The 24,008-nt window shown below is 41.4% G+C and overlaps 1 protein-coding gene and 1 pseudogene across 1 annotated transcript in view; both read left to right on the forward strand.

Annotated features, from left to right (window-relative positions):
- Positions 1 to 18,903, forward strand: part of LOC102822758 — a 23,727-nt pseudogene extending 4,824 nt beyond the window's left edge.
- ACACA (acetyl-CoA carboxylase alpha) overlaps positions 18,627 to 24,008 on the forward strand; it is a 336,306-nt gene continuing 330,924 nt past the window's right edge. The window contains exon 1 of the mRNA XM_006832345.1: positions 18,627 to 18,738. The gene's annotated coding sequence lies outside the window, so the exon portion shown is untranslated. The remainder of the gene's footprint in view (positions 18,739 to 24,008) is intronic.

Raw genomic sequence — 24,008 nt, forward strand, 5'->3', positions numbered from 1 at the left:
TTGTTTAGTTCTCCTGTGTCTTTGTTGAGTTTCTTTCTAGTTGTTCTGTCCTTCATCAAAAGTGGTGTATTAGATCTCCTAGCAGTATGGTATTGTGAATTAATGTGCAAAACTGCAAAGTCAGTTTGAACTACAAGGTCGGCAGTTCATGTTCACTAGCTGTTCTTTGGAAACCCTATACAGGATCGCTATGGGTCGGAATCAGCTTGATGGCACTTAACAACAACAACAACAACAAAGTTTTATAGAGCTGTCTGTTTCTTTATTAATGTAATGGTTAGGGTTCTCTGTCAACATGTCTCTACCAGGATTTCCAGAGGTTTAGCAGCTGGGATGTGCTTATTCTTATGGTAATAAAAGCTAATACAGGCATAGTTAACTCTATGAGTAGCCAATGAATTGAAGGGATGCTTCCTTGGGGGTCTGACCTGCTCCCAATATAATGGTCACACAGAAGGAACTCTTTCTCTCTTTCTTCCACTAGGGGCATGGGAATCTACAATTGTAAGATAATAAACTTTGCTGTATATATGCACATGTATATGTTTCACTGGTTTTGCTTCTGTAGAAAACCCAGCCTAAGACATGTGGTACCAAGAGAGTGGGGTTCTAGAGAAGGAAAATCACAAGGATGAGTTTTCTAAATTGGTTCTCAAGTCTGACTAATTTTAAAGGCACTGGTATAGGGTGGAGGCATTTCTGACCGCCACTTCATAAGAATCAGCCTTGAGCTGATTTTGAGTTTGGTCTTCTTTTCCACTTGTGGAGTCAGAGGAAGTCAGTCATAGTCCCCACTTGGTTTAAGCAGTTGGCACTATAAGCAGGATTCATTGCAGTGGCCCCAGACTTATGAAGTTATGAGGTTTTGTAAGAAAAAGAACAAAGGAACATGAGAGTTCTGGAGCTTCTGAAGTTGCCTGTAGCCAAAGACATGCTGTTTAAAAAGGATGTCTGGTACAGGGCCTGGACTTACTAGAATCCATCCTGCCAGAGGCCCAAAGCCATATGCATATGAATGGGGCCTTAGGTGGAATCCTGAGCCTTAGCTCTGGTAGCATAGTGGTTATGAATTGAGCTGCTAACCCCAAGGTCGGCAGTTCGAAACTACCAGCTGTTCTGCAGGAGAAAGATGAGGCTTTCTGCTCCCGTAAATATTTACAGCCTTGGAAACCCTGTTCAGGGTCACTATAAGTCGGAGCCGACTCCATGGTACTTAACAACAACAACGCTCAGAATCTTCAGATTTGGTATGTTTGTATTTGAAAAGACATGCAGAGTTGTCTGTTTCTTTCTGAGTTTGGACATGTTCTATTGGCACCCCTTGACCTTGAGATAAGAGGATCCTGTAGGTTGGCTGGTCTGAAGTTCAGGGATTTGTGTGAACTCCTGAGCCCATGGGCACTGACCTAGCCTTTGGGGGTTAGGGCTGAGAGTGAAGGTGCCAGCTGGTTTGAAATGCAAGGAGATGTGTGTGAACTCCCAAACTTGTAGCTGGTACCTATTTGCCCTAGCCATTCAAGCTGACCAGAACCTGATCAGGTGAAGATAAAGATGTCTGACACTGTGAGCACGTGTCAGTTGCTGCAATTTGATGAACTGGACTTTTGTTTATGGATGTAGTTGCTCAATTTTTCAATCAAATGGAAGATTCTTCAGATCAAGGAACATACTTGTCTCCTCAGTGTATTGGGTTAATTATTATTGTTGCTAGGTGCCATCAAGTTGGTACCAACTCATAGTTACCCCATGTACAACAGAACAAAACAGTGCCAACCTCACAATCATTGCTACATTTATGCCCATTGCTGCTGCCACTGTGCCAATCCATCTCATTGGGGGGTCTTCCTCTTTTTCTTTGACCTTTCATTTTACCAAACATGATATCCTTCTCCAGGGACTGATCCTTTCTGACACTATGACCAAAGCATGAGAGACGAAGTCTGATCATTCTGGCTTCCAGGGAGCATTCTGTTTGTACTTCCAACACAGATTGGTTTGTTCTTTCGGCAGTCCAAGGTACTTTTAATATTCTCCTCCAACACCATAACTCAAATGCATCAATTCTTCTATGGTCTTCCTTATTCACCGTCCAACTTTTACATGCATATGAGGTTATTGAAAATACTATGGTTTGGGTCAGGCGCACCTTAGTCCTCAAACTGACATCTTTGTTCTTCAACACTTTAAAAAGGTCTTGTGCAGTGAGTTTGTCTAATGCAGTATGTTGTTTGATTTCTTGACTGCTGCTTCCATGAGTATTGATGGTTGATCCGAGCTCCACTGACAGTTTTCCTCTTTTCCAGATAGGTCTGGTAAAAAGGAGGGTGATGAATGATGCCGATAGGATTTTATCATAAAATTTGAGTAATTGTTAGTAAGATTAATTGTGATTGTCAGAACTGTGATTATAGAAGATGTGTAACTATAAGGGGGGAGTAGTTATCTTTCATTTCAGGAACAGAGGATCCCAGAACCATCATTAAGGCAGAGCATGAGTGGAGTATGGGATCCCTGCCTGGAAAATTGGTGGCAGAGGCGGTGGCATAGAAAGACAGCAGCTATGGACTCTAAGGCCATGGATTGAGTAAGGCTGTGTACCTAAGGGTAGGAGGCTAGCTTGCAGAATGTGCCCTTTGGACATTTAAATGAGTATGTACATTTTTGTTTTGTTTTATATGTATGTGTCCAATATTTTTTGCTTTGTTCCCTTGTGACATTTAAGATGAAAATGGGGCCAGTGCATTTTTGATTGTATGTGTTTTAGTTATATGATGTTAGGCGCAAGTATGACTTTACAATTCTCTTTATTTTGAGATTATGCTTATGGTTCATAGGTATCAAGTTGACAAGGGTGGAATGTAATGCTTAGGGTTCTGTGTCAACTTGACTAGGCCAGGGTTTCCAGAGGTTTAGCACTTGGGACATTCTTATTCCCATGATGGTAAAACCTAATACAGGCATAATTATCTCTTTGATGAATGGCTGTGAGTAGGCAATGAATTGAAAGGCTATTTCCTTGGGGGTGTAGCCTGCTCCCAATCTAATGGACACGTGGGAATGACTCTTTCTCGCTCTCTTCCACTGGGGACCTGGGACTGTACAATTGTTAGATAATAAACTTTGCTTTATGTATGTACATATATCTGTTTCAATGATTTTGCTTCTGTAGAAAATCTGGCCTAAGATACTTGAGTTGTATTAGAGTTTGATTGATTTATTTTGGGGCTCTTTCATTGGGTGCATAGATATTTACTATGGTTATATCCTCTTGTTCAATTAATCCCTTAATCATGATATAATGTCCTTCTTTGTCTCTTATGCTGTTTTTGTTGTTGTTGTTTTTTGCCTTAAAGTCTATTTTATCAGAGATTAAAATTGGTACTCCTTCTCGATTTTGATTGCCATTGCCTGGTATATTTTTGTCCATGTTTTGATTTTTACTCAATTTCTGTCTTTGTATATAAAAGACGTCCTTGTAAACAGCATATTGAAGGATCCTGTTTTCTTACCCATTCTGCTACTCTATGTCTCTTGACTAGTGCATTTAATCCATTTACATTCAGTGTAATTATCAGTAGGTATGAATTGATTACCGTCATTTTGCTGTGTGCTTTTGTGTGTGTGTGTGTGTGATACTGCTGGTTTCTTTGTTCCACATAAATTTCTGTCCTGACATCATTTTGTTTGTGGGTTTTCTTTTCATTTTCTTCATTTCTGTTGTGTTAATATCTACTACATCTTTCTGATTTTCCTCTTTTTTTGTTTTGATGTGAAGGTGTATTCATTTTCTTTGAGGTTACCTTGTAATTCATTAATTTCCCTTCCTCCTCCCATTTAAAACAGTCATTTTATGTTGAAACCTACTTGACTTCCTTGCCATTTGGAAGATCTGTATCTATACTACTCCCTCTTTTTGTTTTGTTATTGACTTTATTATAAATTGTTATCTCTGGTTCCCTATATTCAATGTTATAGATTTGTTTTACTTTAAATACTTGTATATCTAGAATGCTGGTGTGGTGCTGTAGGATAAGCACTGAACTGCAAGGTCAGTTTGAACCACAAGTTTGGTGGTTCAAACTCACTAGCCGCTCCTTGGAAACCCTATGCAGGGTCGCTATGAGTGGGAGGTGACTTGATTCATTTAACAAGGACTCCTAGTGTTGCTCTGTAGTATCAGCACTGGACTGCAAACCACAATGTTGGCAGTTCAAATCCTCCAGCTGCTCCTTGGAAACCCTATGTAGGGTCCAATAAGTTGGAACCAACTTGACGGCACTTAACAACAACAACAACAATATTTGGATTGAGTTCTGGGTGTTGTTGTCATGAATGGTAATGTCAGGCTGTTGTCTGTTGTTGGTTCTCAGTCCAAAGAGCATCCTATAGTATTTTTTTTTATAAACTTGGTCTTGTTATTACAAATTCCTTTAATTTCTGTTTATCTGGAAATATCCTAATTTCACTGCCGTATTTGAGGGACAACTTTGCTGGGTATATGATTCTTGGTTAACAGTTTTTTTTTTCGTTCAGAGTTTTGTATATGCCATCCTATTACCTTCTCACCTGCATGGTTTCTGCTGAGAAATCAGAGTTTAGGCTTATTGGTTCTCCTTTGTAGGTTACTTTGTTTTCTCTGAGCTGCTTTAAGGATTCTCTCACTGTCTTTGGTTTTGGAAAATTTGATTATGATATGTCATGGTGATTTTCTTTTGGGAGCTATCCTGTTTGGGGCATGTTCAGTTTCTTGTATGCTTATCTTCTTGACTTTCATGATGTTAGGAAAGCTTTCTTCCCAAAACTCTTCCACAGTTTTCTCAGTGCTTTTTCTTTTGGTTCTTTCTGTTTTGGAATTACAATCACCTGTAAATTATTCCTATTCATGGTGTTCCACGTAACTCTTAGGCTTTCTTCCAATTTTTTCATTCTTTTTTCAGATTGTTCTTCTACCATACTAGTATTGCGAGGTATATCTTCAAACTCACTAATTCAGGTTTCCATTGCTTTGAATGTACTCCTTTGCCCTTTCAATGTATTGCAGATTTTGTATTGTTTCAAAATTTGCATTTATTTGTTTAATGTTATAGTGGTTTCCTAAATTTCCCTTCCAGTCACAAGTTGCCTTAGGCAATGTCATCAACAACCTTTTTTGGAGACAATCTTGGGGACCAGAGTACACATAGCCCTAACTTCTCCACTGGGGCACCTCAGGTACACAATTTTGACCTCGCTGTTATTGAATCTGTACAGCATGGAGGAGGTGACTGGTGTTGGATGAACCCAGATGTGGGACAACCAAAGAAAGTTGCACCTACTCTTCCTCAGAGCTGAAAGCCAAAAGCATTTTCCTGAATTCTTCTAAAGTTTTTTGTGTTCTCCTTGCTTTCCTTGATCTTTCTGTCAATCCTTTGTAGGTACCTAAATATCATTCTTTTTAATTATTTTTCAGGTAGTTCCATTACCTTTTCTTCCTCAGAAAAAATTTTTTGCATCTGCATCTTGGTCATTTATGCCATTCGCTCTTGTTTCTTTGTGTAAGCTAAAATCGTCTATTATCTCTGGGACATTGTGGTGTTTTCATATTTGTGTTTAATTGATCATTGTATGTTGATGTGTCCTTAGGTTGCCACCAACTGTTTCCTGTAGGTATAATTAGAGAATATACACCATTCTCCATTTACCATTCCTCCATTCACCATTCGTGTACCTCGGTTTAGGGTGGGCTTCGCTGCTGTTGGCTGCTGTCTATCATTGATCAGGTGGTATAGGAGCTGGTATTGTTTCTTGCCTAGTGAGTGGCTTGGCTGTGTAGACATGGTTGTTGTCTCTTGTTGGGTGGGAAAGAGGAGAACTCCCCTTTCTCCTTTTCTGCCACACGTATACCAGGAAGCAAAACAGAATAAACAAGTAAGCAACCAACAATGAAAAGAGAAAATAATAAATGAGAAAAAAGAATTTAAAACAGGCAAGGATAAGAAAAAATATATAATAACTAAAAAGAGAAAATTATTGTTGTTAAGTGCTGCCGAGTCAATTCTGTACCATAGCGACCCTGTATAGGGTTTCCAAGGAGCAGCTGGTGAGCTTGAACCACCAACCTTGGCATTCAAATGACTTTGCAGTCTGATGCATTAGCCCACAGCGCCACACCAGGACTCCAAATAAGAAAATAGAGACAGGAAAATGGAGCTATAGAAAATAAAATAAAAGGAAGAAATAAAAGTAAAAATAATTCTTAGAAAAACCGGGGAGAAAGAAGATGAAAAGAGAAAGAGAGCAGTAAAGAAAGGTCAAAAAGGGGAGAGGAGACAGAAAAAGAAGGGAAAATAAAAGCAGAGATAGAAAGGATAAAATTAAAGGGAATGGAAAGAAAAGATGGAGAAAGAATAAACAAACAAAAACAAAAAAAGGAAAAAGCTAAATCCAAAACAAAAATTTTAAAACGGTGAGCTGTTGGACACAGAGAAGAGAAAAATCTGGGGACTCCTGCAAACCAAGAATCTCATGAGTGGGTGTGGGAGGGATGTGACGGCAGAGTTCCTGTCCCTAGATGGAATTCCTATCTGCCTCTGTGTTATTTATGCTCAGGGCACTCAATCTGAAAGTAGTTCGTGAAGGCCCTTGATGGAGCTGGTTTCAGTGTCTGTTAGGGTCACAGGGAAGCTAGGGACAAGGTGATTGGTTAAATGTTGGTCTGGTGGCTCTGCTGGTTCTGTAGGCTCACAAGAAAACAGGCACCAAAAAAGTACATCAAAGCAACACAGCCGAACCCTGCCTCACAGTGGTGTGGCTCCCTACCACATGGCTCTGAACTTCTGGAGAGCAGGGACTGTGCTAGGGGTAGATGAGGATGGAAGCTGGTCACACCTCTGGTCACCAGTCACATGGGGAGAAAAGAAGGTATCATACCTTTCAAGTCACCTGTGTGAATTTGCTCTGCCAGGCAAATTTTGCCAAAGCTGCTCACAAAGGTTCAAGATGGTCATGCCACATCTTTCTGGCCATTTATCTGTCAGTCTTCCTCTCTCACTGTCCATACTCAGCTTTTCCTCCCAGCAAACACTCAACCTTCTTTTCTAACCTTTTTTATGAAGTTCAGGTTTCCATGGTTTTCAAGGGTGTCTGTTTTATTTGTTCTCTCGTGTATCTTTGTTGTAGAAGGCCGTGTAGTGCAGCTGCCTAGTCCGCCATCTTACCGAAAGTGCTTTCATGGTTTTTGCTTACTATTTCCTTAACATCATTTTCTGCTTCCCTGTCATTCAATTTGTAATTTTCTGTATGTTAGTTCCTAAATGCTACGTTATAGTGCTGCCATCTTGATGCTGGGGTAGAGAAGGCTTTGAGGACTTGCTATTCTTGTTTTGTGTCACAAGGTGGCAGAAGAGCTCACCTTTCCTAAAAGAGTTCTTTGTGCTGGTTAAGGAGGAAGTGAAAGGAAGTTTGCTCTGTAACCACTCTTAGATCCTTCCCCTATCCTTTGTGACTCAGGAGGCGGAAAAGTCAGCCTGCCTGTTGGAGCAGATCATACTGCGGGGTACAAAGAAAGACCCAGAACTTATTCTTTACTATTACATATTTTGACTGGTGTTCTAAGTGTTTGGGATATCTGAGGAGGAAAAGGTCTCTCTCCTGATATGCTTTTCCCACAATGGTGGCTGTGTGCCCTGGAGTCGGTGTGGACTCATAGCGACCCTGTACAGGGTTTCTGAGGCTGTAAATCTTTACGGGAGCAGAACGCCTCATCTTTCTCCTGTGGAACAGCTGGTAGTTTCGAACTGCTGGCCTTGTGGTTGACAGCTCGATTCGTAACCACTACGCTACCAGAGCTCCTTACAATAAAAACATCAAAAGGAAAAAAAGAAAGGAGTGAATGAAAATCTATAACAAAATCAAGTTTTGTGATGTGTGCTGATTAGAGATATGACCTCTGGATGGCAATAGAAAATCAGGACTGAAAGGACGAATCAGCCTAGGTTTATGGGAGAAGTACTTGACAGGAAGCCAGGAGGCCTCCCTGGGTTCTTAGATTGCTGTTTTGTAGGGTTCCCAAGAAACAGCTGGTGGGTTGGAACCTCCAACCTTGTGGTTAGCAGTGCACTGCTCATCCTACAGCACCACACCAAGACAGGTTCTAGGTGAGAACCTGTAGTTGGCTGAATCATTTTGAGCAAGTCAATCCCCTGGATTCGTTTTAGTTTCATTTTAGTGAAATGGTTGGGCAAGATGACTTTGAAGACCTTTTCCAGTTCTAAAATTGTTATCTTAACTCCTGCAAAGAGTTGACACACTTTGCTCCTTTTTTTAAGGGTATATGGGTTTTGTTAATTAAAAAAATAAGTACAATAGAGTTCGATCAGTAGCAGGAGTAGACAGTGAACGTCAGAGAGCCCAGTGCAGCCCCACCCCTGCCAGCCTAGTTACCATCACACCACAGGTGACGCTGCCACTGCCCTAGCCAGCCCCAGGTGCCATGCCCCACTCACCATCACCATAACCAGGAACAGTGAGGCCTAGACCCAGCAGCTGCCCACCATATACAGCTCACCCCCATGGGCTCCCCACCCCTTCCCCAGCCCTGCTGTCACCATGCCCTGCACCGCAGGCAGAGATGACACAAGAAGCTGAGCTGGGACACGAAGGTCAACACAACCAAGGTTTTGGGGACAATAAAATGGTTCCTGGTATGGTGCTGTGGGTTAATGAACTGGACTGCAAGTTCAGTTTGAACTGCAAGATCAGAGGTTCAAGCTCACCAGCTACTCCTCAGAAACCCTACACAGGGTCACTCTGAGTTGGAACCGACTCGATGGCACATAACAACAACAAAATGTTCAATGCAAGGAATGGCTATGGTTTCATCAACAGGAATGACAACAAGGATAATATATTTGTATGCCCCAGATTGCCATAAAGAACAACCCCAAGAAGTACCTTTGCAGTGTTAGAGATGAAGAGACTGTGGAGTTTGATATGGTTGAAGGAGAAAAGGGTGCAGAACCAGCAAACGTTACAGGCCCCAGTGGAGTTCCAGGGCAAGGCAGTAACTCTGCAGCAGACCTTAACCATGTATGGGGCCCACCACACAATTACCAGCAAAATTACCAGAATAGTGAAAGTGGGGAAAAGAGGGATTGGAGAGTGCTCCCAAAGGAGCCCTATGGTGGATGAGAATGGTTCTTACTACATGCGGAAGCCCTATGGGTGTTGACCACAGTATTCCCATCCTCCTGTGTAGAGAGAAGTGATGGAGGGTGCTGACAACCAGGGTGCAGGAGATCAAGGTAGACCAGTGAGACAGAATATGTATGTGGGTTATAGACCACGATTTTGCAGGAGCCTTCCTTGCCAAAGACAGCCTAGAGAGGATAGCAGTGAAGGGGATAAGGAACATCAAGGTGAGACCCAAGGTCAACAGCCACCTTAGCACAATGATACCCCTGCAACTTCAACTATCAATGCAGACGTCCAGAAAACCTTAAACTACAAGGTGGCAAAGAGACCAAAGTAGCCAATCCACCAGCTGAGAATCTGTCTGCTCCAGAGGCTGAGCAGGGTTTTGCTTAGTAAATGTCAGCTTACCATCTCTACCATCATGTAGTGTAGTCATCCAACAAGAAGAAATGGATATGAAATTCCAGCAAAGACAAATGGACTGAAGATTGGAGCCTGAAGACCTTAAGTGCTCACTTTTTTGCCTGTTGACCAGGTCTACCTGCGTTATCTATGTAGCATGAGATTTTCATTATTTTTACCTAAAGACCTCTCTTTTTGGTAATGACAAACATTATTTATTTTTTAAAGCTTGGCTTTTCTCAATACAACTTCAAAGGTTTTAAAATTGTTACATATATGGTCAAGTTGAAAATTTTCAGAACCTCATTTTTAATTTGTATTATAAGTTTACAGCTTGATTTTTTTTTTTTTTAAGTCTACAAACTGCAAGCACCTGTTAATAAAGGTCTTAGAGTTTTTTTAAAAAAAGGTACAATATATCATGCATTCAAAAGATTATATTAGGGTAAGCCAGTAAGTATTGCTACTGGGGTTCCAGTTCATACCTGCACAGGTTTATTCCAAACAAAATGTTTAAACATATCTCTGCAATCAGTAGATAGCTGCAGACAAGTTCTCCCAGTAAGTTGCCTGATTTAGTCTCTTTAGGGTGTCTTTAAAAAAAAAGTTGAAGTAAAACAGTGACTCCAAGAGCATATGCTGGGACAGTTAAATTCAAGGTGGAGAGACCAGTTCAGAAGGTTATGGCAAATGTTTTTGGGATTCTGGATAGATTCTTCCTAAAGGACACAGGACAATCATGGGGTTGTATTAGGAAGAAGTTTTAAGAAAATTGAAAACTGTATTGATGAGAAAAAGGCCTGGGAAATTGCACCAAGGACTTTTTCTCCATCATGACAATGCACCCACTCATCTTCTAGTGTAGCAAGGGCTGTCCTATGAGAGTTTTGTTGTGAAACCTTGCACACCTACTCTACAGCCCTGATCTTGCCCATTCAGAATTCTTTTTGTTCCCAAGACTCAAAAGAACATTTAAAAGGAACACTATTGAAGTCCTTCCAGAATACCAACATTGCTGTTTTGTCGTAGTATAAATCCAAAAAGGTAGAATTCTTTGGGGAAGGGTTAACAAGATGGAGCATATGAAACTGTTTCCAATTTGGGGTCATAATAAATAGTGCTCCTGGGGCACATTTAAAAGAGTTTCTCAGGAGCATAAACCCAGAAGTGGAAGCTGGGATGTAGAGTACACAGGATATATTCAGCTTTACTAGTTAATGCCAAAGTGTTTCTAAGGGATTGTCCCCTATGTACACTCCCACCAGCAGTATGTGAAAGTTCCTGTTCTACATCCTTGCCAAAGGGGCCAAAGAGTCTTTCTATTGCAGCATAGCCATTGACCTGAACACAGTGCCAACCCTTTGGATGGTTCCCAGAAGCTCAGGCCACAACTATTTCTCCTGTTTACTTGCTTCCTCCAACTAAGGGTAAAGGATTCAGGCTATCCCTAGGTCCCTGATTGCATGCTCAATTACCCTGGCAATATAAGGGGGAGTAGGGAAGGTAGATTTAATAACCTAATTATTCTTGAATCAAGTGATCATCCATAGGGTATTTGTTTCCTGTAACTGAACAATGGTCAAAAATAGGAGGGTGAGGAGAGAATGGAAGAAATAATATTTTCTGTGTGTACAATGCACCAGGATTCCTTGTGTGACATTATAGGATAAGCACTGAACTGCTAACCATAGGGTTGGTAGTTCAAATCCAGTAGCTGCTCCTCAGAAACCTTGTACAGGGTCACTATGAGTTGGGACCAACTTGACAGCACTTAACAACAACTATGCACCAAGCTCTGTGCTTTATATTTTGGTTATTTCAATCCAAAACATAACTCTACAAGGTTGTTGTTGTTGTTGTTAGGTGCCATCGAGTTGGTACTGACTCATAGCGACCTTATGCACAGAAGAACGAAACACTGCCTGGTTCTGGGCCAACCTCACTACTGTTGCCACGCTTGAGTCCATCGATGATGCTGCCACTTGGCCAATCCATCTTGTCGGGGGTCTTCCTCTTTTTTTCTGACCCTCCACCTTACCAAACCTGATATCCTTCTCCAGTGACTGGACAATATGTCTGAAGTATGAGAGATGAAGTTTGGCCATCTTGGCCTCCAAGGAGCACTCTGGCTGCACTTCTTCCAAAATGGATCTATTGGTTGGTATTAGATATACTCTGTAAGGGAGTCATTTGCTCTGATCACACTATAATGATGAAGTCAAGATTGAATTCGCATTCCAAATACAGAGTACAGAGAAGGCAAAGTCCCTGCTGCTTAGGTGGTATCTTCATCTTACATTGCCAATACTCAGTTCTCTTTGCCTGGATGAGGAACTTCAAAAAGTTTGTGGGAAAATTGAATTCAAAGATAATGGAAATTTTCCATGAACTTTTTGAAGTCCCCTCATATTCATCCCCCAAATGATGCTATTCAAGTGATTATGGCTATCTCCTTCATTGACTTAAGCTGCATTTTAATTTTATTCATTTTTTGTTTTCTTTATCCATAATTCTTCCTTGTCATTTTGATTAAGAAAATTAGGCATGTCAGGGTCCACTGACAAGCAAGACTTGTATTGCAGAGACAGCTTTCTACCTGTTGGTGTAGTACCTTAACCAGAGATAAGATTAAGAACAAGCAGAAAATCCACAGGGACATTGTGAAATCTTCTGGTCTAAGGTGTATGATGTAGGAAAACTTCACAACTGAAAGAATGAGAAAAATGAAAGAAGTTAAGCAATGGCTTGGTTTTCCTTGAAAGCAAAAACTTGATAAAAATCATTAATATTATATTTTAGTATTTGTTGTTTCATTTGTAATAACAAGGAGGACACTGGTAGTGTAGTGGGTTACGAGCTAGGCTATTAACCTCAAGGTCAGCGGTTCGAATTTATTAATCACTCCATGGGAAAGATGAGGCTTTCTGCTCCTGTAAAGATTTACAGTCTTGGAACCCCCCATACAAGGTCGCTAGGAGTTGAATTCAACTCAGTGACACACAACCACCACCATCATGTAATAATAGTATCTCACTTGGGGTAGACAGGTAGAGACCTGAAAATGTAGCAGGAAAAAGCTGAGTCTGATCGAGGAGTAATGGAGACACTGAAGAAAAGGTAAAGATAGAAGCAGGAAACAAACTCAGCAGGAGGAGTTTTAAGGGCTTTGAAGAGGTTGAGATCAGAAATGGGAAAGTTATATAAAGTGGGGTATTATAAAAAATGTCAGAATCCCAGGATTGGACAAGATCTTCAAGAGTCTTCTTGTCCATTTTCCTGCCTTTACCTAAAAGGGTATATATAAACTCTTTACAGGTAGTTAGGTATAAGGTATGTAAGACTTAGAGTGTTTTATATAGAGAAAGCTAGAGTTTCTGACTGCCTTAAGTGTGAAGAGGGACTGGAAGTGCTTCGGATTGGCTAATAAGGAGGGAGGGAGAGCTGGAACCTATGTGAAAACCCAGTGTCCATGTGAAAACATCATGATGAGTCTCTACTATGAATGCTCTCCATTGTGTAATCATCCTGTCTTTCCTCATTTTGACCAGATTTATATAGAGTGGCCTCCCTGAGGACATTCTCTGACTTTTTGGTGTGAGGGTCCCCTTAACTCTGGATAAACCTGACTGATTGACCAGAGCAAAGGGACATGGTGTTCAGATGAGGGCTTCGTGTCTTCTTTTTCTCTTATAACTCAAGCCATAATTCTGGGCAAGGCTGACTTTCTTGAAGTCTGTCCATCTGCAAAGCACCTAAGTATCCTACTGGAGGCTTTACCTCCCAAAGGTAACGTGAAGACGGATAAGAAGACATCAGCAACAGAGTGGCCTCTCAGGTACAGAGCTAATCTTTATTTCAGTGGAGCATGAGCAAATGAACCTAGTCCTTCTCTAAGAATTATAGAAGAGGGGTACCCAGGCTCTCTGCCTTCGATATTATTAAACTTTAGTTAGAGAGTTAAACCCAGTATGCACACACATACAAATGATAGCATAATTAAATGCTAAACTAGATGGTACTACAAGAATTCAAGAAGAAAGAGATCAGAAAATTAAGAGGGAGGGACAGTGAGCCAGCCAGCATACGCAAAGATATAGAAGAAGCAGCATGGTAAGTGCTGGAAGCCAGATGAGAATGAAGTCTATATTTGGGGGGCCTCTGGAAATAATATCCAGTATTTCCTCTGTTCTCTGTCCTTAAAGGTTGATCTTTACATAAATAGCAAGTGACCTTGCTATTTATGGTCAGATAGAAGATTCCAAAACAGAGGGCTCTTAATGGTTCCTTTTCTATTAAGGCACTTTCTTCCTTCCCTTATGTTTTACTCAAGCCTGACTTGATACATTTGATGTTCTGGAGGTGCAGGTGTAGGAGGAACTGGCAGCAAAGCCAGGAACAATAACTAATGATTCAGGGAGAACCATTACCCTGGTTGATTATGGAAAAAAACAACAACAACAAAAAACCAACTTCCCCAGGGATGGAAATCTGCATTTTAATGAACATCCCAGTAATTCTGATTTAGGTAGTCAATCTGACATACTTTGAGATACACTGTCCTAAAGTAAAGTTGATAATAAAGTGCCAAATGGAATGACCTGGACAAAGTCATGCATATTGATATTATATATGTTTTAAAAAATAATTTATAATTTTAATGAAAATTTATCTTTTTCCTATCTATGGCTCTTACAAATTCACACTGCAGTAATCTAAAGAGCTAAAAATAGACACTGTTGTGTTAGTTTTATTTTCTCAAATAGATTGTAATCACTTTAGAGACACAGATCCCTCTAAGATTTCTGACTTTCTTCAAAGAAGGATAAGAACATCTTTGAAATTATAAGGTGTCTGGGATGCTCAGGACAAATCCCTGAGCATCTTGAAAAACCAGGAAGTCATTTGATATTTGGGGTCTCTGGTGTGATGCTATAGGATAAGCACTGCTAACTGCAAGGTCAGTTTTTCAAACCCACCAGCTGCTCCTTGGAAACGCTATCCAGGGTCACTATGAGTTGGAACCAACTCGACAGCACTTAACGACAACAAAGTTTTAGCTTCAAGGAGCCTTAGGCATAATGGGTTACACACTGGGCCGCTGCCCACAAAGTTAAAAGTTCAAATCCACCAGTTGCTCCACAGGAGAAAGATGAGGCTTCTGTTTTCATAAAGATTTACAGTCCCAGAGTCACTATACAGGATTCCTGTGAGTCGGAGCTGACTGGACAGCACGAAGTAGCAGTAGTAGTTTTAGCTTCAAGGAACCCTGGTGGCACAGTGGTTTAGTGCTCAACTACTAAATATTTGTTGCCTCCACAGGAGAAAGACCTGGCATTCAACTTCTATATTATAACCAATAAAACCCTATGGGATAGCTCTACCCTGTCAAAATCGACTTGACAGCATTCAATAACAGCCCTTTTAGCTTCTAAAAATGTACCACTCATCCTCTTCTTTTCCACCTGTTAATCTTGTATAGTTAGTTCTCCCCACCCTTGGCTCTCCTCCCCCGCCTCATACAGACATAATGGCTTGCTTGGCAAGAATTCATGGAACAGCTCTAAAGAGCCTACAGTGGAGATGGGCAGGTTGTGGCATGCACCAAACAACACTTTGGGGTTGTTGAAATTCTGTTGAAATACTGTCTTAAAGGCAGCTCCTTGCCCATTCTCTGCCCAGTTGATTTAACATTTGGTGATAGCAATTAGACTATTAAGTCCTATGTAAATTGTCTTGGTACATCATAACTCTTCCGTGTTTTACAATAGCTCTTTCAATAGACCTCTCCATGGCTAGTTATTTAGAGAGCTCAATTTCTTAAAATCATCAATGAGGCTAAAAGTAGAACATGCAAGGGCTTACTAAAGTTTCATATTGTTGTCAATTCTGACTCCCAGTGGCCTTCTAGGACAAAGTAGACTGGTCCCACAGGGTTCCCTAGGCTGTAGTCTTTACAGGGGAGTCCTGGTTAGGCACTGTAGGGTAAGCACTAGACTGCTAACCAAAAGGTTGGTGGCTCAAATTCACCAGACACTCCTTGGAAAGCGTATACAGGGTCGCTATGAGTTGGAATGGACTCAATGGCACTTCACAACAATGATAACAATCTTTATAGGAGCACATTGCCAGGTCTTTTCTCCTGTGGAGCTGCTGGTAGATTTTAAACTATTAACCTTTAAGTTAGCAGCTGAGTGCTTAACTTAAAGTTCCTTATTGTTGTTATATGCCATCGAGTCGGTTCCGACCCATAGCGACCCTGTATAAGGTTTCCGAGGGTGTAAATCTTTACGGGAGTAGAAAGCCTCATAGGGACAGTTATTAAGGGTAAGGAGTCCTGGTCTGGTCCTGTAGGATGATCAATGGACTGCTAACTGTAAGGTCAGCAGTTCAAAATCACCAGCCACTCCACGGAAATCCTACACAGGGTCACTATGAGGGGCAAACCCTTCGTTTTGCAGTGCTCCTAAGGCTAATAAATAGCAAGAAGAAATTCTGGGGAAGGGGTTCCTATTGATAAGAACTGGGAAATATAGATAAAAAACCAAAGATACAACTTCAAGATTTTTATTTCTGTCTAAAGTCACTTTCCAAGCTAGCTTCAGCTAGCACTATTAGGGAGAGGCAAGGCATTACTTTTCCCAGTCTGTATTTTAGTTAGTCAGATATCTTGTTAAACCAGGAAGTCTTGCTCAAGTATCTTTTTTTTTTTTAAAGTTCTGAATTTTCCTAACTTTATTCAACTGACAGCTGCAACCCAAGAGGGTAGTTGTTGAGAAACATAGATCACTGCTCTGTAATGCTCACATTTCTCCTAATTTCTGTTTCTATTAAATTCCTGTTATTTAAAGAGGAGTCCTGGTGGTATAGTGATTAAGCACTAGGCCAACAGTTTGAACCATCACCAGCCACTCCATGGGAGAAAGACATGGCAGTCTGTTTCTATAAAGATTGTAAGTTGCTTTAAGTGCCATCAAATCAGTTCTGACTCATAACGACCTTGTGTAAGGTTTCTGAAGAACAGCTGGTGTGTTTGAACTGCCAACCTTGCCATTAAATTGATCTTGTGGTCCTGTGGTTATCCTACAGAGCCACACCAGGACTCACAATCTTGGAAATCATATGGGACAGTTCTTTTCTGTACTATAGGATTCAGTGATTTGGAATGGATTCCACGGCATACAGAAAAATCTTTAAAGTGGGTTGGTAAACTCTTGGAGAAGCCAGTGAAGTTGGTAGATGAAGATGAGTATTATTCCTTATAGACTAGTATCTTCTTTTTTCCTGTCTTAGCTTCTACTGAAGAACTTCTGACCCCGGGTTTGTGTTTCTTACTCACTTTGAGCCCTCTGGCATGGAATTTCTTCCCAACTGTTTGTAAACCTTTTTATTTCTTGCCTGTCTCACTTGCTTGTGAAGGGCCAAGAATGTACTCTGAGTACTCTGTAAATTCTTGAAGGGGTTAGCACTCACTCCTTTGGGAAGTGCAAAAGGCCCACCTTCAGTTTCTTTTCTTCTGTCTTCCTGCCCAATGATTGTATTGTGTGTTGGGTTTCCTTCCATCTCCTGTTGTTGGTAAGAGCTTTCAATCCTGAACTCACAGCAACTCTGTATAGCGTTGTCAAGGAGCACTTGACTTTGAACTGCTGACCTTGTAGTCAGCGGTCCACGGCTTCTTATATGGTGTCATATTGAAAGCATTGCTATGAAAGAGCAGCACACCAGGACTCCATACCAGGGCAGCTGTTATTTTGTTGAGTACTTTGGAATCGTTTTCATATAGACCCTGCATGGGGTTTCATGGTAGCAGAAACCTTCATTTTTCTCCCAGGAGAGGTTGGTGCTCTGGAACCACTGGATGTTGTGGTCCACAGTCCAGTTCTTATAGTATGGAGCCACATTTAATTTTTAACAAATAGCCATCAAGAAAGGATTGCTATGACTATGTGGCAAAACTAGAGGATTTGGTTAAGTCCATTTCAAAGGCCTGAGGATGGGAGGCATTCACCAATCAGAGAAGTCACAATCTGGCAGCCACCTATTTTTCCTTCTAAGGTCAAGAAGACTGTTGTCCTTTGTAACACTGCCCTTCTCAGTGACCATTCTTTTCTAAAGCTCCAGGATCCAGCACCGGACTCCTTTAGGTTGGTTGAGCAGCGTTGGGGTTAAGGGTCATGTCAAGGGGGCTGGATATGGAATTCCAAATAGGAGTTAGACCTAACTGCAGGCTCCAGGGGTCCCTATGAGTGGGAACCAACTCGACAGCACTTCACAACAACAACACTAAAGGTCTACACAGGGTCCACACAGTCTACACCCCACTCAGTAGTCCGCGTTCAATCTGAGCTCCCGCGCCCCTCCCCCCCATGCCAACTAGTCATGGTCCGTCGTTTTCTGGTGCCCAGGCACCTTTAAGGAGCTCTGGTAGCGCAGTGGTTACAAATCGGGCTGCGAACCTTAAAAGTCAGCAGTTCGAAACTACCAGCTGTTCTGTGGGAGAAAGATGAGGCTTTCTGCTCCCGTAAAGATTCACAGCCTCGGAAACCCTGTGCAGGGTCACTATGAGTCGGAACCGCCTCCACGGCACATAGCAACAACAGGCACCTTTACCCCGATGTGAGATGCATGTGGGGCCCTTTCCCTCACGCCCCTCTGTAAGGGGAAGTCTACCGACCCATCCACCCGCCTCCAGTAAAAAGGGTGGCAAGAGCCGGGTTGGCGGGCGCCGCGACGGCCCAGGGCCCGCCCGCCCTCTCACCGCTCAGCCCCGAGTGGCAGAGCTTAGCTCGGACCATCGGTATCGCCTCACGTCGCCCCGCCCCGCGCCGCCCTCCCATTGGCTGCCGCTCCGACCTCCAGGCTCGCGCCTCGGTCCCCCTCCCGCAGCCACTGGTCCGAGCTAGAGCCCCGTGCGGGGTCGGAGGTGAACGACCTGGAGTAACCCCGGACGTAGTCACCTCATGGAACTCGCGAGCTGAGGTGGGAGGCAGGGGCGGGGTCGGGGTCGGGGCTGGCTCCGTGAAGCCCCGCCCCTTCCCCGTGTTCCTGGCCGGCCTGGTGCTGCGCGCTTGTCAGCCATCGCGGGAGCTGCGGGCGTCTTCTCCCGCCCAGCGTCGCCTTTGCGCAGGGGCTCCAGGGCCACCAGACCACGGACGCCACCACCCTGAGGTGAGGTTTAAGGCTGCCCCAGAGCCAGCGATTCGGGACCTGGAAGAGCTGGCGCCCGGAGGGGCGGCGGCAAGCAGTAGGCCACCTCCCAATCTCGCACGCGGCGCGAGTTCCATCCTCTCCAGACCCCGCACTAGGCAGTCCCCAGCTGTTCTGGGGCCTTGAGGCCCTTGAAGGGGGGACATATAGGTGTCTGGGGTCTTGGCGAGTTCTCAGAACTGGGAGGTGTATAGCCCAGGGCCCCTAGAAGGGCTGGAGCTCGCCGTCCCCCGACCCCTTAGTGCCGGCGTGGTCTGATTCCTTCAGAACTCTCCATCCGATCCTGGACTCCCAAGAGAAGTCCCACGTGAGAGGGAGGTGCTAAGGGTTTGGTCCAGTTGCACAGAAGATCTCGTCTTTTTCGTGTGGAGTAAGGTGTGGTTAGGCTGCAGTTCTTGTTGTATCTTTGTAGCGTGGGAAAAGTGGGTTGTCCCTGCTCACAGGATTTTATTAAGTGTTGTGTGAGGGACATAGTAAATGTTGGTGCCTGTTACTCTCTCCTTCCTGTTTCACACACTGCTCAAGGGAAGCTGTTGGAGATAGGGTTTAGGAAGGTGATGTGGGGCTAATGATTCCAGAGGAAAATATGGGTGAAGGTCCTGGCAGGTTCAAGGCCATCATTTTGGAGTTGGAAGTGGGCAGGTGGATGCTAGTATACACTTGGGATCAACTCTACAAATCAGGAATCCTATGTTTACTTTTTGGGATTTATAGACTCTTAGAATAGGACTGCTTAGATAGGAGCAATATTTCAGATGTTTTTATCTTGGAGTTTACATTTAAGACTTAATCAAATAATCTAGGACCTGCTGGTAACTTTTGCAACTAAGTGATGTTTCAGGAATTTACCAATATGCGGAATAAACCTTATAACCTCCCTTGAGTCAGTCTCTGGTTTCATTGATTTTCCCCTCCCAGCCCCACAGTGCAGATTGAGAAACATACTCTCTTTGGTTACCTGGTTTCCTTTTCCTCAGGGGGTAGGAATACCCTGATTTGCTTCTTTCTTCTTAATGGAGATGTCTTGGATGTCTGTGATGTCCATTTGACAGATAACGTTTCAGGAAAAAATTGTGGTCTTAATAGAGCAGGACAGTTATTTCCAGTCTCTAGGTAAGTGCCTGCTTGTACAAAGTAGCAAGCTTCTTCCCACTAATCTTACTTCTGTTTCCTCATTTCAAAATACTATTTAATACATAGCTGGAGCATTTGTGTGAAAGTAAAGAGTAGTTAACAAACATTGTAAAGTGGCATATGAAAGACATCAAGAACAGAGTGTTAATTTATGAGGTAGCCTAGTTTAATTGTGTTGCAAATATTTGTGGGCTTTTGGTTTTTCAAATGGAAGGAAAGGTTAGGATATGGTGGAATTTCACTTAATAAACTTAAAATTCCTTGTGAAGTCAGCCCCAGAGTGAGCTGTCTCATCTGATACTGCCCTCCCTCAAGTGCTGTGAACAGATCCAAGTATAGATCGCTATGTAACTCTGATTTTCTTTGAGTCTGTGACTAGGACAATGTTTTTTTACCTGTCACACGGACTGGTTTAACAGATCTGGGACTAGTATATTTTTCTCTTAAAAAATTTTTTTTTTCCTGGGTAAGTAATATTCTAATATAATAGTCCTGGTTGAGGAAAGAAGTAAATTTAAATTGTTGGAATAGTACATTGGATATGAGCATTTTTAATTGGAGAGAGGAGAATATTTAAAATACGGAAATCCAAGTTTTACATTATCTAACGTTCTAAAAGAGTAATAATAATATGTATCAACCATCTTGCTAAATCCTTAAAACTGAGATTGCAAAGAAGTGAATGCATACTGAATACTCACTGGCTGAAAAAAATTAAGTCTTGTGACTATATTTCAGGAGGACATCCACATTGATTTTTCATTTTAACAGATTACAGCTGATTTCTTGTTTGTTTCTTTAATTTTCCAAAACTTTTCATTGAGTATCACAAGTTTACTTAAATTAATACACAAATGTACTTGCACAAAGAATGTGAGTTTGGTTGATAGGACTTAGTTCTAAGGTCAGCCAGTCTTAAAAGTTCTTGGAAAAATAAAATTAAAAGGTAGTAGAATTTCCCCTAAATATGTGCTCTAGTGATCCAGTTCTCTTAACAATTTGTTATTTATTCAAAGAACCATTAAATCATGTAGTCTCAGAATGTTTAATGTTTAAAAGTGGCTTCGACAAAGAAGGATATTAAGGGCCTTACTTAAAGTTTGGTAACTCTGATTGCTTCAACTATCCATTATTGTTGTCAAGTGCCATTGAATTGGTTCTGACTCATAGCAACCATGTATAGTAGCTGGTGAGTTTGAATTACCATCTTTGTGGTTCAAACCAACCTTCATGTTGAGTGCTTATCCTAGGGCTCCCACACCAGGACTCCCATCATTAATTGGAACTTAAGTTCATTCTGTTCTTTCAGCCTGTCGTATTCATCCTGTTCTATGAGGAATCCCAATAAACATTATCATCCCATGATTCCAAGAATTGCATAGCAGTGCGTTAGTGCACTGGACTGCAAGGTCACTTTGAATCACAAGGTTGGCAGTTCAAGCTCACCACCTGCCCCTCGGAAACCCTATACAGGGTTGCTATGGGTCAGAACTGACTCAGTGGCACTTAACAACAACTGATACTATAGAAATGATAATTGTAGATACTTTAGAATAAGCTTGTATAAGTCATCTTCATCTTTTGAATGATAACACATTTTTAAAAATTCCAAAAGAAATTCCAAATGAACTCCTGGAATTAAGTTTCAAAAACAATGTCAGTCAGTTTTGGAGAATCTTTTTCATAACATGAAAGTTCTCATTTATGAACATATGGTTATTCTCTACAATAGAAATACAGAATACACTCCCTCATGAAATTTCTAAAAATTACCCTAGTTTTGTAGGCAGCTTTCAAATCTGTCCTTACCTATAAAAGTTTGCACACCCATTATTTGTAGGTACAAATAGTAGAAGCAGTCAGAGTCACCAAACTTTAAGTAAGGCCCTTATTATCCCTCTTTGTTGAAGCCACTTTTAAACTGTGGCTTAATGCACTGGACTGTAAAATTGGTTTGAACTGCAAGGTTGGAGGTTCAAGCTCACCAGCCGCTCCTTGGAAACCCTATACAGTGCTGCTATGAGTGGGCATCTACTTGACAGCATTTAACAACAGCAACAACTCAGTAGGTGTTTACCCATGCTCTGAGATGGGAGGATAGTAGGTAGATTACGAGCTTGGTATAATATCAGTAGATTGACACTAAAAGAATGGATTGTTGTTGTTAAGTACCATTGAGTCAGTTCTAACTCACAGTGACCCTTGTGTAGGGTTTCCAAGGCTTTTAAATCTTCATGGGAACAGAAAGCCTCGTCTTTCTGCAGGCTGTAACGTGGCTGGTGAGTTTAAACCATGAACCTTGTGGAGCCACCACACTCCCCAAAGAATGGATAGTTGGGTTGCTTGTGCTTCACCATTTAATAGTATTCCTGTTTAATTTCTCTCTGATTCCATTTTATAAGATTTAAAAATTTAATAAAACTTACGGTACTGGAAAGTACTTTAGGGATTTTCTAGTCCAGTTTTCCACTTAAGATGATTATTTTATCTAATACTCATATCGAAAATTTCTAGCTATAGGCTTCTTCTGAAGTAATACATCATGGGACAAATACTTTAATTATTTGAGAGTTCTTTATTATTTTCAATTTAAAACTGTCTCCGTAGGACTGCATAGGACATTGGATTAGGATTTTTTACTTTTACTTGTAAAGTTGTGCCAGGTAATGTAAACTGTAATACCTTAGCACATCTATAGGACGCAGTGGTAAAAGTCAAGCATAGTTCTTCAAGAAAGAAACTTTATTCTAGATACTCTCTGAAAGTTTGCTGACACATCTGTATCATGGGCTCATTCTTCTCTAAATGTTACTCTATGAAATAAAATTCTGAGTGTGAATTGATTCATAATTCTAGAGATATTTGAATTTATAGAATGGTTTTTATCTGGAAGCCTCTTAAGTGTTTCTGTTGTTGTTTAAGTGCTTTCAAATTGGTTCCTACTCATAGCAACCCTGTATAGCGTTTCCAAGGAGCAGCTAGTCAGTTTGAACAATCAACTTTGTGGTTTAAACTGACCTTGCGATCGAGTGCTTAGTCTACAGTGCCTACCAGGACTCCTGTGAGTGTTTCTCGGGACTAATGTTTGAAGTAAACAGTCTGTTCTTGATTCATGGTTCTTAGTTTTGTAACTCAGATAGATATTCACTTGATCTGATGAAACACTCAACCTGCAAAAGCCTAGTTGTTTGCACAGTGTGTTAGTGTTAGGGGTGGTGAATACAAAACAATTGGAAGAGATAATCACTTTTCCAAGCTTTATTGAGGCGATAACACATTCAGGTACACAGTAACATATAATAACTAAGTGAGTAGCATGCAAATTGTCTAGCCAAAAGCTCAGACAGGTATTGGATAAGGAATCACAGTGACATGGAAATAACTGGGAAAGCTTGTTATTCAACTTACTCAAAAATAAATGAAATTTATAAATCTTAACTAGGTTGTTAGCTGCTGTTGAGTCAACTCCCAACTCAAGAAAACCTCAGACAAAGTGGAATGAAACACTTAGAAGTCTTGGAACTTCCCATGATCAGTTGTAGATTTAAAGTGTTGTGATCCATAGGATTATCAGATTGTTTAGTTGGTCACCAGGTCTTTCTAGTCTATTTTAGTCTGGACGTGCCTCTGAATCTTTTCAGCATCATAGTAACATGGACGCCTCCACTGATGGACAGATGGTGGCTGTCTGTAAGATGCATTGGCTGAGAATTAAACACAGGTCTCCTGCATGAAAGGCAAGAATTGTGCCACTGAGCCACCACTGCCTACTAAGTAGGTAATGTTGTTGTTGTTAAGTGCTGTTGAGTCGGTACTGACTCATAGCAATGTAATACGATTTCTGAGGAGCAGCTGGTGAGCTTCAACCACCAATCTTGAGGTTCAAACTAACTTTGCATTCTAGCACATAAACCCACAGTGCCATACCTAGGTAATGTATAGTTAACACATACATATAGTTCAAAGTTGAAAAAGTATAAAAGGGTATACAATGACATTCTTTATCGTAACTGTCTCATCAAAGGCAACCAGTGTTAATTAATTCCTTATAATTCTTTTTTTTTTTTAATGTTTTATTGTGAATTATATGATAGTTT

The sequence above is a fragment of the Chrysochloris asiatica genome, unplaced genomic scaffold (genome assembly GCF_000296735.1).
Source record: "Chrysochloris asiatica unplaced genomic scaffold, ChrAsi1.0 scaffold00007, whole genome shotgun sequence".
In the NCBI taxonomy this organism is placed as follows: domain Eukaryota; kingdom Metazoa; phylum Chordata; class Mammalia; order Afrosoricida; family Chrysochloridae; genus Chrysochloris; species Chrysochloris asiatica.